Consider the following 16,490-nt stretch of genomic DNA (forward strand, 5'->3'; position numbering starts at 1 on the left):
TAAAGTGGGGGGAAAGGCTCAGGTTGAGACAGCGTCTGAGACGAGGTGGAAAAGGAGAAATACAGGATGCAGAAAAAAAAGATGTTTAATGATGAAAATAAGTCAAACAGAAAACGACTGGGTGGAAAAACTCAATTCCTTTTTCCATCAGCGATCTGTTATAAGCGAGCAGGGGATGTCCCGCTGCTGCACGCAGCTTGAACCTAGAGGTTTTACACACACACACACACACACACACGCACACGCGCACACACACACACACACACACAAACAATTGCAGCTTTTATCATGTCTCTCTTCTTTCCTCCTCTGTGGAAATATTAAAACCTAAAAAGCCAAAAAAAAGTTTGTATTTTAAGTTCATTTACTGATTCAGTTTTTCATTATGTAAGTGATTAGTTTTGCTGGTTTGAAGGTAACACATTTTGCTGCAGTAGCAGGACTGATAATTGCAGTTTGGTTCAACAGTAAACTTCCAAAAATCTCCACTACGGTGACCTTCTGTCATGTTACAACCATAAAAAGGATTCATTAAACAAGAGTTCTGAAGGGGTAGGAAAAAGATGCATCATTTTTAAATAATGATGTCTCATCTGACCACATAAGACTCATGGTATAAAAAAATAGAAAAATGTGTGATTTGTATTCAACTATCAACTCCTATGTAAAATAATGACCTGCTTTCAGAGTAGTAAACAGCCAGCAGGGAGAATGTTGTGAAACATAAATAGTGGCAGCTTCATGCTGTTTCCTTCAACAGGGAAAAGGAAACTGGTTCAAATAGATGAGAAGATGAAGGAACCTAAAAACTACAATAGAATGGTTCAGGTATAATAATAATAATAATAATAATAATAATAATAATAATAATAATAATAATAATAATAATAATAATAATAATAATAATAATAATAATAATAATAATAATAATAATAATAATAATAATAATACATTTTAATTGTAATGCCCTTTATTTCTCGAGATCTTAAATGACTACAAAAGACAACAATGGATAAGAATGAATAGATAAAAGCAATTAAAACCAATATCTAAAGAAGCAAAACAAAAGTTTTGCTAAAAAGAAATGTCTTAAGGCTTTTTGTGAAACAGACAGTGGATTACAGCCACCATCTCTCAGATTGAGATGTGTCTGTAACTGCAAAGGACTTCTGGGCCAAGAGTGGGTTCTTTTGAGGAGTGATTTGATTATGGCTTTCTTTAAGACGAACCAGTTTGCCTTCATCTTCCGAAGCAAATAGGTAAACAGGGAGCTGAGAGGCTGAAGGTGACTGCTCTGGTGTTGACAGGAGCTGCTGGTCCTGTGAACGCTGTGAGGAAAGATGCTGGACGTTTCCTGGTAGAAGTTTTGTGTTGATGATTTTAGATGTTGCAGATATCGGGTTTACTCTTGGATAGACTGGATGATGATGATGGCAACTCCATAGATCAAAGCAGATCTATGTGTTAAAATGGCCCAGTTAAAATTAAAAAGGCCCAGTTAAACTTCATATCTAAATTTAATTGAGAATTTGTGACATAATTTTAACATATCTGCTCCAAACAATCTGACTAAGTCTGAGAAAGAAAAACAAATAAAAATCTGTCTTTGACTCATTCCTTTTTTCTATCATATAAAATCTCATCAAAGTACAGGGATGTGTGTGAACTGTGACGTAATGTAAAAATGTACAAGGACAATGTGCATACATGATTAGTTCACCACAAGGTCTGCAACTGCTGCAGACTGCTCTAAAATATTCTGAGTAAATTAGAAAAATAATTTAATCCACTAACTAGTAACTGCTGCAGCAGCTGCTTGAACACAAGCGGGTGTAATGCTTTTAAAAGCCACTAGGGGGCAGGCTTTCATGTAATATACATTAATAAACGGATCAGATGCTGATTCACCTCGTATCTTCTATAGAATAGAATAGAATAGAATAGAATAGAATAGAATAGAATAGAATAGAATAGAATAGAATAGAATGGAATGGAATAGAATAGAACAAGTGAGCCAATTGGGGCTGATTGGCTGAGACCAATTTCTGGGTTGGGCAGGACGGGAAACGAGGCAGTTTTTTAGGATCCGGAATGGAAATAAAAACGTGTAAAGTGAGAGTCCAGAGCTGAGGAAGTTAAACATCTTCATTTTCACTATAAAATATCAACAAAGAGAGAAAGAGAGACAGAGAGAGAGAGGGAGAGAGAGAGAGAGAGAGAGAGAGAGCGAGAGAAAGAGAGAGAACAAAACACTTCAAAATTCACAAAGTTTTACTTTACTAAAGAATATAAATTTTATTTTGCTGATTTGTTTTTGCACTCAGAGAAGTGATTTCCGTAACTAGAGCCACTTTTGTTAACACCCAATGCGATTTCCTTACGATTCCAACTGAAGCTTTGTAGTTTTATTTTATTTACATTTTCTAAAGCTGACATTTCTAATAATTCTTCATTAGTAGCATGACTTTCTGTTTTTCTGGTGTGAAAACAGGATGTGACCCTGACCCTGTGTTTGGCTTTGGCAAAATGCTAAATATTAGTAGCTACAGTAGAGGACCGATGATGCTGTGGGTCTCAAAGGCAACATGAACATGGAAATTAAACAAGTAAGGTTTTCCCCCGCTGAATACAATTGGTTGACATTTTTCTAAATGTTTCGGTACGTCGCAGCACTAAAACAAAGTCATTATAAGATTTTTTATTTATTAATTTTTTTGCTCATCTGTACCAGGGTCCCGCCTTTATTTTGGTGGTCTAAAGCGGAAGCTGTCCGCTTGCCTTTGTTCAGCTTGTAGCATCGCAGAGATCCAGTGTGGCTGGCAGCAGGCAGAGGGGGGAATCGGCACAATCTGGGATCTATCTGGGAAAAAGGACAGTCGGTGAGCGAACCGCCTCCAATCCCCGGCGGAACCTCGACCAACACCCCGCGGAGACTTCTGCTGCGTTTCCCCGCGGCTGGCTGCGCCTTTTCCTCCCAGGAATCTCCTTGGGATCTGGATCCGCTCAGTAAGTAGCTCCGTTGCCCCTTACCTAAATATCCCAGCACATCGGCCGGGATTTGTAGGCTTTCTCTGCTCCCGCTTCTCCTTCCTGTGGAACAAAGTGCAGCTGGAGCGCTGCAGAGCTGCATTGTGCTGCGAACACATAGATGATCATCTTAATTAGCATCCTCCGCAATAAAAGCCAATTAATGCCGCGGGGCGGCTGCATGTGAATGCAGGGGAAGGACGGGGAGAGGGGGGGACGCAGAAAAAGCTGCCATTCACTTCAGCTGATTTAATGTGTCTCAGTTGCGGGTGCAGATTCGGACGCACAGGCCTGATTGCTGCCTGGGAACACTGTTGTTCACTAGGTGCGTGTGTATATGTGTGTGTGGGGCGCTGCATTGGGCCTACGGATGGGCTCCCTCCCGGCCTGGAGGCGCAGGTTCGCCGGGGAGATGCAGCCGGCTGACAGAGGCCGGGCTGGCTGACACAAGTAAGGCGTGGCGTTCTGGCAACATTACGCACACACACACACGCACACACACGGGCGTGTTCGTCCCGCAGCTGGCTCACAAATCACTTTTAACATGCCCAGTCCCATCAGGTCCTGTTAGTTGCTCAGTTGTGACCCCTCGCTGGTGCGGCCGGTGTTTTTGATGGTCCGGGTCGGTCCCACAGCTCTTTGAAAATGCAGCCTCATCAGGCATGCAGGCCTCCCATCTGTCTGTCCAGGTGTCTCCTGCTTCAGGAGGCAATCATCACCATGAATAAGAAATTGATTAGCCATAACATGGAAGACCATCTTTCCTGAAGCCGGCCTTCATAAAGTGATGCAGAGGACGGGTTGGAGGGACACAAGGACAATATGCAGTAATAAGCTCAAACTTTAGAGATATTTCTGTGAAAAGTACAAACCTTCCCCATTTTTTAATGTTTATGTTTTTATTGTCTGACCAATATTAAAATGCTTCGTTCACACATCACTTATTGTGTTAGTTAGAGTAACCTATAATTCAGTAGGATTATCCAACTCAGGATTGATTAATCTGTTGCTACAGCTTCCTAACTTTAGCTAGCAGTTCACAGTTTTCTTCAAGGGACTAGCATTTATCATATTGTTTGGTGTTATGGTGAAAAATCACTTGTTATGATAATAATTTTGATTTATTGTGACAAACAATGCACAATGAATCTGTTTTCTCCACTGTTTGTTCCATGAGAGCATCAGTAGATTGAAAAATATTGCAATATGTTGTTACTGTTGGCATCTTAGTGATAAGAATTACAATTTCTGTTTAAAGTGGGCTTGTTTCTTTAAGAGCAGTATTTGTGTTTGAGGGGTTTCGACTTCAGTGACAGTTGCTTGAAAGAAGCTTTAAATGCATTTTTTTAATCATAACATATCCAGTCACAATTAAACAAATATTGTGATAAAATCTTTATTTCATCTTCCCCACCCTTATTTCAGGCCACTAGTATTGTGTTGGAAACTTCATTGTTTTTGTAATGACTAACTTATCAAGGTAGGCCTTTTGGATTTTGAACCATAGATGCGGAAACATAGACGAGACTCATAGAACATGTTGGAAACAGAAGAGTCTAGTTGTTGTACTGAAGTGATGAAGACTTCTCCAGTGTTTATGGACCAGAGTGTTGCTAGGCCAGCATCTTCACAGCTACCTGCTTCATTGTTTCATTACTGTGGGTTGCAACAAATACGTTACCTGCAGCTTCACAGGGATGCTGATGGGGGGGGGATTGTCTTTCTGCACTGCAGTCTGTAACCGTGCCCAGTGAAGTTGAAACGTGATCATTTTGACAGTGTTGAGATGACCCAGCTCTGTAACACGCTCAGTAAATTGGGGCAGAACTCAGTTCCTCCTGCTGGTTCTGTTTTGGGTTAAATGGAGTATAAAAATCCCTCCTGGCCTACTTCTACAACTGGCTGATTAAATCTGCGCCAAGCCTATCAATTGATCTGTAGCTTCCATTTAATACCACTTCAACTGTTTGGTACAATGTTTGTATTTTTGTTGTTGTTTTGTTTTGTTTTCCATTTTTTATTCTGATGCTCTGAACAGCTTCTCGTTTCCAAGCAACCCGCTTCAAGATCCTAACACACTGTAGTGTTTGTGGTTTTCTACTAGCTATCTTTTGGAACTGTAATAAATGGCACAAACTGTTCAACTGTCTACCTTGAAAGGCTTATGATCTAGTGTTGGTACTGCTGGCAATTTCCACACATTAAGTGGCTGCAGCGATTAATCTTTGGGAAGACTTTGCGAGACTGCCGATCGACTGTTACTTGCATGAATCGTATTTACCTCAGCCACTGTCCCTTTGTGCTCTGCCATGAGAGAGGGTGACTGAAAGATCCACCCACCATGTCATGTCTGCATGTGTGCAGTTAATAGTAGTCACCCCGGAAGCCGTGTTTCAATAATTCTTTACCTTCATTTTGAAGTATTGCATTAGAAAACCTGTGAACATGAAGACAGAGCCTTCTTGAAGCAAAATGCCAGTAACGGTTCCACTGTGCAGTTCGTTGCCACAGTTCAAAAAAACCTTTGCCACCGTTTTATAGTACAGAAAAAGTTTATCAGTGTTAGTTTAATCACGCCATAACCTCCTCTAACTCCAACTCCACCTCAGTGGAGCCAGAAAGATGAGCCAGACCAAATGTCATTTCAAGTGGAGCGATTAACCCAGAGAGAGGAAGAAGAAATCCCAGATTAGAGCTGAGGTTAAGTCAGATTGGACCCAAGATGCTTCCTCTGTCCAGTCTTTATTTGGCAGATGCTGCACCAATCCGACTGAAGAGCCGATGAAGCAACTGATTGGATTTTATAGCAGCTGGGACCTTTTAAACCCAACTCAGACCAACACTACAACCCAGCTATCGAAGAAGGACTTTGAACATTCCTGGCATCTCCAAATATGTGACATATGTCAGTTAGATCTGTTGGTTCTGGCTCATCCAACAAACTTTAAATGGCATAGTGGAGTCTTTGAATGACACAAGACCAGACTAAGGTAGCATTAATCAAACTGTTAAATGAAGCTGATAAAGATCTTCAAATTCCTAGAACTATTCTCTAGAACACATATGTCAGAGTCAAGGCCCGCGGGCCACATCCAGCCCGCGAGAAGATTTTCTACGGCCCCTGGGATGATCTTGATTTATTATTAGAACCGGCCCGCAGCAAGCCGGCACTCCGTCGCAATCCTCACAACGCACGCATCCCCCCCCCCCCCCCCACCCCCCCGTTCGATCCTCACAACGCACGCACCCCCCCCCCCACCCCACCCCCCCCGGTCCGCAGGAAATTTACGAAGGCTTGGGCCGGTCCGCTGCACTAGACCAAATGCGTCATTTAAAAAAATTTCAATGAACATTCGATCAGTCCGGCCCTCGGCTTGTAGCTAAATTTTTTATTTGGCCCTCCGTCCAATTGACTTTGACACCCCTGATCTAGAAGATCCATCATAGATAGATGTCAAAACCTAAGTTATAAGATGTTGTTGGTCTCTGACCAGTAAGGGCTTCCAAACTGAAATCTGGCATTGTCATTTTGTTTCCCCTACATTATGGTGTTTTAACAACAAACATTTTACAAAGGTTTTTCATAGTATAGATGACTGTGGTCTAAATATTCTACTGAACTGAATTATCTGCAGTCTTTGGCAATAAAAACATCACTTTCCATTAGAGCAGCATTGATCAGTGAGAGTCTGGTCCAGTTTAGGTTTTTCTGTGTTGGTTCTTGTCTTGACTTCAGGCTTTGTAAGCTGTTTTTAAATAATAGACTCATGTTTACTTCAGAACAGCTTGCTGCATCACGCTCACTTCCACTCCGCCTTTAGTTTAGCTATAAAACAGACTTTTAGCACTAAAGTAACACAAGCTCCAGTTTTGTAGATGTCAGATATTCACTTTGACCTTTAGTCCTGCTACTCCTTATTTCAGTGTTGTGCATTTTGGTCACTCATAAATCCTCCCTTCATCCCATCCTTTAGCGCTCCACCTGCAGGAACTCTTCTCCTTGTAGTTTCAAGGTATCTTCAACTCTAAAAACTTTGTGTAGATAATGACACAATGTAGCAGCTGTTCAATGACCTGATGGTGTAATTGTCATCACAATTTGAGGGTGTGCAGTATTGTATTTGCAAGGGTCTGTTTGTTTCAGTAAAGCTGGAATATTTAAGGTGGAGAGCGTTTAAAGCTCCAGTATATTGCTTTAATAAAATCAATTTTTTGCATATTTGTTAAAACTGTCACCATGTTGTTACAGAATGTTATGAGCCAGATAATCTGTGAAACGATCGATCTCCTCCACCTCGTTCCTGAGCTGTTATTCCTGTCCAATAAACTGCACCATTCCTGATCAAAAATGACCAATCAGAGCCAGGAGGCGGGTCTTGGTGCTGTCAGTCATCTTCATGACCTCTCTGCTAAATGTTCTAATGGCAAAAAAACAACTTACTGTTAAGAAAACTGTTTATCTGCCACCATCGGTGGCAGATAAACAGTTAGCTATGCATACAGCTATGCAAACAGTTAGCATAGTTAGCTATGCTAACTAGCCTGAGCATTCATAACAGGCTGTGCTAGCTGGAGCAGTGCCACACAGAGGAGTGATTGACAGACCCTCCTCCTGGCTCTGATTGGTCATTTCTAGTTAGAACTGGGAGAAGGCAGAGGAGCTTGATTCTTTTTTCAGAAATTAGCTATCTTATATCAAGCAGTCATGACAGTTTGAACAAATGTGTAAAACAAAACAATCTTTATTTTATTTTTTTATAAAAGTTACACAGTTCAGCCATATCTTCACCCTGTTTCTGTTTGGGTTCTCCGTTTGGTGCTGAGCCACTGGAATGGATCCACGTCTGTTGTGGGAATTTTTATTTTAATCATCTGGGGAGGCCTGCAGAGAAACAAAGACTGCAGACATCTTGTAAACATGAACCTCCATCTCTATCAGCTGGGCTCTTCTAATTTCTCCACATTATCACTGATGGCAAGAACAGGTCAAACCAGGCCAGGGACCTGTGTATTTGTTGTTGTTGGGTGTATTTCTTCCCTTCTCACTGTCTGTCTATCTCCCACTAAGTGTATGGAAAATTCATCCTCCTTCTCACAGGAAATTCCGCGTTGTCCCAAGGGTGAGACGGAGGGTGGGTGTGAGAGAGCAGATCTTCTGCAGAGGGACACTTAGGTTTGCTCTCATACATTTTTAGTTTTTCCTCTGTGCTTAAGCTGTTTAGCAGCTCTACAGACACGAGGCTTCACATTGTTTTGGCCTTTTAAAAACATTTAAGACTCGATGTTTGAGGAGCACAGAATGTCTCTGTATCGCATCAGACACCTCTACTGCCTGACTTTCTAAAGTTCAAATTTCCAGTGCTTTTATTTTAGTTTGAAAACCAGTTTTCACCCAGAAATGAGCTCAATGCAGCAGTGCTGTGGATTGGTGCAGAGCTGCTTTGCTGTGTCAGGGCTAAGCCAGCAGAGACAGAGTAACATTAACCAGCAACAGGACTGCAGACGCTACAGGCCGACAGTCTGGTCGTCCACAATACAGCAGAGAATGACGGAGGGCAGGACACGACTGAGGAGTCTAAAACAAAGTCTGCACCATGTTCCTCAGCTTGTTGGAAGAGATGAAGACGGAAAGACAGTAAGAGAAACTATGAAGCAAACATCCCAACATGCTGCAACAAGAAACCCAACCACACTAAGCTGTGATGTAGGTTCAGAGCTCTGGAACTACAGTTAGGGTGGTTGCTGGACAATAAATTGCCCCAGGAATTATTGCGATAACAACAAAAAACAAGGAATAAAATGAAAATAAAAACTCACACACAGCCAAAGCTGAAAATAAAATGGATCACGACATCTCTGTAAACAAAATTACCCTTCAAAAAATATTAATCATCGGAATGGAAATGATCAAACTCTTTTTCATTTATCATGCAATTAGGTGTTGGTAATCTCCAGCAATGTGAGGAAATTCAAAAATCATTTTTCAAATTCAGATTTTATTGATTTAGACACAAACGTTGTCCAGACCAATCTGAACCACGACACACACCTGCTCCCAGTCCATTTCAGTAGCATTTGAATCATCTGACTGAAGAACAAACCCAAACAAGTAACTAATACACTTGTGGTGTGTGTGTGTGTTTCCTCTCTTTTAATATTATTAATTGTGGTTCAATATGGCTCGAGTACACTGTGAATCCTGCCTTTTCACGGTTCATTATTTGCTGTAGATTCACCTGTTTGCAGATTTATTTTTGGAACTTAACTCAAAATTATCCATGGAAAACCCATCTACTAGCAGATATATGTCATTGACTATATTAAAAATATTGCAGAAAAAATGCAATGCTACTTGGCACTCTACTGTCTGATATTTGCAAAGTGGCCAATCCTGGAGCATCATTTATTTTCCTTGGTGCTTATTGGCTGTCTGCCCAAGAGCAGAAATAAGGAAGTCTGTGGAGGTTAGCTTCTGTGATAGAGCTAAGACAACTACTTCTGTGTGTATTAATGTATATACTCACAATATATTTTTCTTTCTTTCTTCACATAACTGAAGAACAAACACACTTTAATCTCCCGGGGCAACCATTCAGTTGTGCAAAGCACCTGGGTGGACATGCACCTTCTCTGAGCTGCAGCTTCCAACCTTCTGAGCTTCTGCCTTACAGAGCTGCTCTCCCTCACAAGTCTCCCACTCAGCTCCTTCAGACTAGCCAGCACCAATTAGCAAACACCTGGTGGAACATCTGCAGAGTTCATTAGAGGAGCTACGTCTCAGTGCAATGCTGATAAAAATGTTGTTCAAAGTGTTAATAGAGGAGCCATGTTGGGATGACGTCATGAAGACAGAGTGTCAGAAATAGCAGGAGTTTCTTAAAGAGACAGGCCCAATTTCAAGGTGTCAAATTGCGAAGTCAAATTTCTCTCAAGTCTTGTTGTATACATACAGCAATTTTCTACCAAAAAAATCAATGTGACATAGTTACTTGATTGTGCTATAAAGTGGCACTGTGTGCCTAGAAAAAAAATAATACTACCCCTTTAGAAATATAAAAACTAATTAGGTTCCATCAATATTCCATATGTGGCACGTTAATGTTTTTATGTGTTTCCTGCTAAGACCCAGGGATTCACCTGTAGGCCACATATTAAAATACATAATCACAAATATTTGACTTCATCAGGATCATTTAGTCCCCTCTAGAAACACTCAACATACATGTCTGATCTTCTCATTGTTTTCATCCATTTCATCATAAAGTGAACGGTGGCCTACCTCCCAGGGGTTAATCTCTCCTCAATGACATCATCTTTCACTCCACCCGCCCTCTGCTGAGAAACACGTCACATCTGGGGGCCATATTTGTTATGAAAGCTGTAAATCTCATCCCTTCCTCTGCTGTTTCAGTAGTTATTACAAAGAGTTAAGTAGCTCATTAATAACCATCAATAAAACGACTGCTACAATCTGTGTATTATTAATCGCTGTAAATAAATGAACTGACAGGGAATCATGTTGTTCCTTCCAGAAGCAAAAATGATTTCCAGACATTAAAGCTTCTCCAACTTTTAACTGTAGAACTGAGGCACCAGTCAGTTTATTACCTATTAAGTGGATCCTGAGCTCAGCTGGTTGATTTATTTATTTTTTTCCTTGCCAATAAAATCAACTTTAAAGTCTGACTGTTCTTCATGCATTTGAAAGGCTGCATTTAAACATCCTTTCAAACGCTCAAATGCATGAACATGACTTTGTGTTAAATTTTTGACTAAATCTTCTAGCTGATTTTTCCACCAATTTGTTTTCTGGTATGTGAACACTCAAACAACTCACCAAGGTGGTCAAGTTCTCACATATTTTGCAGAAAAGCACATTTGTTTATTTTCTCTCTTTTGTTTTGTACTTTTTGGAGGTAGGCTAGAATTTCAAAGCTAAATCAGGAGTTTAATTATCTTGGAGTGCCGCATAATCCTGTTCTGAACACATGAGAACCATGAAGTGAAAATCAAAGTAAAATCAACAAACCCAAGTATTAAAATGCACCAGACTGCTCGGTGTTATTTAAAGACGTCAGAAGTTGTGAACCAGACGCAGGGCCACTGGTTCTCGCTTCGGGTAGAAGCTGCCGTGCCGCACTGGTTGGAAGTTATGTAAGTCTCCAGGAAAAATGGTGCAACTCAATTTAACATACCCTGAAGTGATGGAAACTGCCACAGAGTGTGCATGTGTGTGCGTGTGTGTGTATCCTGATAACAGCTAATGGTTTTTCTACTGTTTGCTGTTGAAACAGGCAGCTGGCAGCTGTATGCAATGACTCAGCCTTTGCATGTGTGTTTGTGCTTGTATTTCACTCACGCACCCACACACGCACGCACCCACATTGACATAAAAACACTGGATTAATGGAGGATCCAGATGAGGTTAGAGTACTCCAGTTTCCCCCGTAGCTTCAGCTCAGCATACAATGACAGCTCACTTTCAGTGTTTCAGTGTGTTGATGCAGTTTTTACAAATTCATTTTATGCACAACTGCAAACCTTACAAACCCTGCAGGGTTCCTGGTTTTGATGCCAGGCATTGACGTTCCATGCTTGTATTGCTGCCTGGCAGCAGCTGTTACTTTCATGTCTGATCATGTTACTTCAAAGGTTGTACCAATAGTCTTATTAGTTTGGATCTTGTAACATGAGTGCATTACTTTTAACATGGCATCATGTTACATGATGGGATGGGACTCTGCAGCCCAGAGTCCCATCCCCAAAACTAATGATTGGATATTGGTCAAATTATCAGCTTTTGTAATTAGACACTCAACCAGGGATTATCACAGAATCAGCAAAAGATGCAATGACTCCATTAATGTTTTTGGTCACCATAATCTCATAAGAACAAAGCAAGTGGAATATCTCAAGATCTCTGGAAAACATCTCCACTCAAGTGGTGTACTCAGGGAATGCATGGAAAGGATTGGCATTTCAATAAAAAAAAGCATTTATCCTTTGGCTCATGGGGGAGTGGTGGGAGAATGCTGGTTGTGAAGGTGAAACTCATCTGTGCCTGGAGTTTTTGTTTTATAATCCCTTCCAAATAAAACTACAACGGCCATGTAAAAAATTCAGGAACTTTGCATGTTCATGTCTGTCCATGTCCAGGCTATTAGTAGGAACAGGTCAAGCAAGGGCAAATTTCAGGTCAAGAAGCGGGCTGGAAAAGGAAGTGCTCTGACATTCAGGTCTTAGTTATATATCTCAGATTGATGTCAAATTCCATAAAAATTGTGTGTTAGTTCCACAGTTATGTTCTGCCCTAAATAGATACATCATTGATAATCTATGACATAATTGATAATTGGTGGGTGTTCTAAATAGAGACTCACTGATACACTTCATTATCAGTGTACGTTGTCTGTTCAGAACAATATGCACTCATGGAGCCATCTTCTATAAGGGGCTGATGCTGTGTGAGGACAGATAGAGATTAGCTGTCCAGTTATCTGCTGTCTGGTCTGACCCAGCTGGTTGTGTTTACCTAAACTGCTGAGTCACAGCCGATTTATCAACATGTCCTCTTAAACTGCCACTTAGAAGAGTAATCATACCTTCCATAGGCATCCGGACCCCCTTCTGATTCATCATTCCTCTACTTCAACAGTAAAATTTCCACAGTCACTCTAAAGGGACCATGACCGTTGATTAACAGATTGTTGCTTTACTGTCCCCTGTTGGTTGTACCTTTAGGGTTTATCTAGCAGGTTTTATGAATCAGCTCGTGACGAGAATTCACCAGTTTTTGTTATTGGATCCGAGTTATCTCCAGATCTCATAACTCTCTCAGCAGTCTTCACACTGTAATATAAGGTCATACATTTTTGGGCATATTTTGGTGTAAGGGATAGCGCAACCCACATTTGGAGGCCTTGAGTCCTCGACGCGGCCGTCGCAGGTTCGATTCCCGGACCCGGCTGGCATTTGCTGCATGTCTTCCCCGCTTTCCTGTCAGCCTATTGTCATATAAGGGACACTAGAGCCCACAAAAAGACCCTCTGGTGGGGAAAAAAACAACAACAACAACAACAAAAAAAGGTCATACATTCTCAACATTGATGCTCTTTTTTTCTTCTGGGCAAAAATATTTGCCAAAATTTGCCAAGCTGTATTACGTATATTTAAATACCGTAACTTTATTGGCACACAGGTAGAGAAGAAGTGTGGAGACTGTTTAGCCAATCAGGACGCAGAACACAATACACTTTGAAAGAAAAACAAAAAACTGCACAAAAAACTCTGCATGGCCATGAAAGGTGAACCGCGTTATAGTGAGGGTTCACTGTATATAATTGTTTTCCTACCATTTCAACATTGTGAAACAGCAACCACATTGCCGACCACTGTCACATGAACAAACAACCTGCTGAATTAGGCGAGCCATTGGATCAGTTAGCCAGCCTGCAGTCTGCTGCTTAATAAAGCATCAAAATCAGTCTGGTGGGGCATTAGTGAGTTAACTAGCTGAGCTCACTGTGAACTCGTTATGTTCAACAAACTGGTAGGAGATAATCTGATCTGATCATCTTGCTTGAAGCTGCCATCAGAAGATGGGTCCACTGTGGTCATGAAGGGATGGGCATGGTCAGTATCAATACTCGGGTGTGCTCTGGTGTTTAAAGTAGTGGCCCAAAGTATGGCAGGAAAATCTCCTCCTCATCTTTGTTCCACAACCACCAGCTGCAGCCTGAACCAGAGTTGCAAGGCCCTAACATCTGAATGTTGCTGCTGAAATGCAGACTCATTAGACCAGGCAAGTCTGAGTCATTCTGTGACGGTGTTTGAGATCCAGCCAGAGCTGTAGCCTGGTGCTACCTGGCACCCGGTACTTCAGGGTTCTACATGTTGTATGTTCAGATGGACTTTGCATACCTTGATTATAACAAGTGGTTATTTGCAGTACTGTTGCTGTTTTATCCTCTTAAACCAGTCGACCGATTCTCCATCTGACCTCTGACACCAGTGAGGTATTGTTGACCACACAACTGCTGCTCAGTATATATTTTCTCGTTTTCAGACTTTTCTCTGTAAAGCAGAGGGTTGGTTGTGGGTGGAAGTCCCTGTAGATCAGCAGTTTCTGAAATATTCTGACCAGCTGTCTGGCTCAGACAGTCAGTCCCTTAAATTCCCTTTCTTTCTCATTCTGACGCTCACTTTGAACTTCAGCCGGCTGTCTTCATCACCACGCCTGGATGCATAAATGGATTATTTAGTTGGCTTGTGATTGACCGAGTCACTATTTTTGCTAACTGGATTTGAACAGGTGCTACTAATAAATTGACAAGTGAAGGTATAAATATTAATCACAAAATACCATGTACTACAGTAAAATCCTCTTCTTTTTAGCATTTCTTTCAGATTGTATATCTTTTTCTTAAAGCACCAACCAAGGACACAGAGGTCTGTAGGACCAGCTTGTCTCTTTTTATCTCCAGCCTCAGTTTTCCACAGCAGCAGCCGAACTGTTTGTCTCTCTTTAATTCCACACAGATGTAAAGTCCCTCTGGCTGCCGGTGCCGTATTACTGCGTGGCCCTCCTCCTTGGAAAATGTAGTCTCATGTCTTCGTAGCCATTTTTTTCTTTTATTATTCTTTTATTTTTCCTTGCCGTGTTTATCCTCAGAGCTGCATCACTCTAGCCAAGCCACCCTGTCTGTTTTTTCTTCTGCCTCACTGTGTCTGTCCCTCATGGAGAGGCAGGTCCTGGCTGAGCAGCTGGAAATCAGGACGGACCGTTTGACTGCTTTGAAAGAAGGCAGAATCACATTTTCTCTGGTTTTTTTAAGCCACAACACACAAATTTAATTAACTTGAGATTTCAATTTATCAATCTTTGTAAAAAAAAGAAAAACCACAAGAAAAGACCCTGGCTTGGAGATTGTTTGACCCTATAAATGCCTACATCTGTATTAGTCCTTGGCAAATTCCACTGTATATTCTCTTTCATAAAGTGCCTACGTTATAAATTATGTCTTTGTAGTACTTTGCTAAAAATGCTGGTGTGTCATAGACTCTACTTTTTTTAATGTGCATTTAGTAGATCCAAGCCCAAAGTATGTTTTACCAGGTTGGTTTTGAAGTGAGGTTTTGTTGAGGTCACAGCCCTTACATATTGTTCCTCCTTCAGACTGCTCTGTTAATGTCTTCACTTTAAATAAATCTTAAGTCTCTTTCACGGAACCAATAAGGCTTCTAAGCTTATCAGTTCATATGTCAAATGCTTACAGCTCTGTCACTGTGTAGCCTTGATGGTGACAACGGTTTGTTAACAACTCTTAACCTTAAAAATGTCATAACAATTCATCCAAATGTTATTTTATAGACTTTAAAACCACACCTAAATTTATGCTTAATAGTTATTTATACTGGAGTGTGTAGCTACAGTCAGTTTTGGCCACATTTACCACACTTACACTAATCCACTCATGCGCTAATATCAGAGCAGATGTTTCGTTTAACTCTTCTGTTATTTTTGAAAGCTCTTACCTGAAGTTACCTCACTGCACAACAAATCCTGCTTTGTAGTTCATTGAGGTCATGTTGCAGTGGAAATTGTGCCATGAGTTTTGCCTTGCAGGCCTCTCTGTCTGAGCTGCTGATGTATGTTGAAGGTGATGTGATGGCTTTGTGTGGGTGGAACAAAGTGAGAGTGTGTATGGGGTTTGTTGGCCAGTTGGTTGGCTTGGTTTGAAACAACATTTGAGAGGAGAAGTGTGTGTGTGTGTGTGCGTAAACCTGTGGGTGTGTGTGGTTCTACCATGGCTTGCAGCATGTCTGGAGCAGCCACTTGTTTTTCGGCGCTGGCTCCTCCACATGTGAAAACACACTCCGACCTGAAGCCGGTCCAGACCAAACCTCAGCTGCCCGCGCATCCCAGCAGCGCTCCAGCACAGACGGAAAGTATGTGAGGCCTCCGTCAGCCAGCGGGTCTGGGTCCAAACCCTGCTGAAGAAGGACGGAGAGGTCAAAGGTTATTTGCAGGACTCATGAGTTGGTGCAGTAAAAACTAAGAGGAATACTCTTCATGCTGGATGTTCGCTCCATACTGAACGCCTTTAAAATGAGTGGACAGGATCGAGGTTGGTGTTCCCTCCAGCCATCCTTCACCGTCTGTCATGTCGGTGTCTCTCTGTGGGACGAGTCTGCCCAACACTTTTTGCTTCTGCTAAAAAGAAAAAACAAAAAAAACCTTATTTCCTGCTTTAACTGGCTGGGTGTGCTGCGTATTTTGGAGAGACGTTATGCTAGCATATTTCCAGTAGCTTAATATGGAACGCTGACTCATAACTGGCGTGGCTTATTAAATTAACACTGGCCTGTGAGACACGTTGCCTAACATAACCCTTCCTCACTGCTTTCAAATGTTTGACCACAGCGTCTTGTCCAGAATCCTCTTACTGAACAGTTTAAGAGTT

General features: G+C 41.4%; 1 protein-coding gene across 2 annotated transcripts in view; it reads left to right on the forward strand.

The window, feature by feature from the left end:
* Positions 1 to 2,786: 2,786 nt before the first annotated feature.
* raph1a (Ras association (RalGDS/AF-6) and pleckstrin homology domains 1a) overlaps positions 2,787 to 16,490 on the forward strand; it is a 66,625-nt gene continuing 52,921 nt past the window's right edge. For both annotated transcript variants that reach the window (XM_044131035.1, XM_044131036.1), the window contains exon 1: positions 2,787 to 3,006. The gene's annotated coding sequence lies outside the window, so the exon portion shown is untranslated. The remainder of the gene's footprint in view (positions 3,007 to 16,490) is intronic.

The sequence above is a fragment of the Gambusia affinis genome, linkage group LG11 (assembly GCF_019740435.1).
Source record: "Gambusia affinis linkage group LG11, SWU_Gaff_1.0, whole genome shotgun sequence".
Lineage (NCBI taxonomy): Eukaryota > Metazoa > Chordata > Actinopteri > Cyprinodontiformes > Poeciliidae > Gambusia > Gambusia affinis.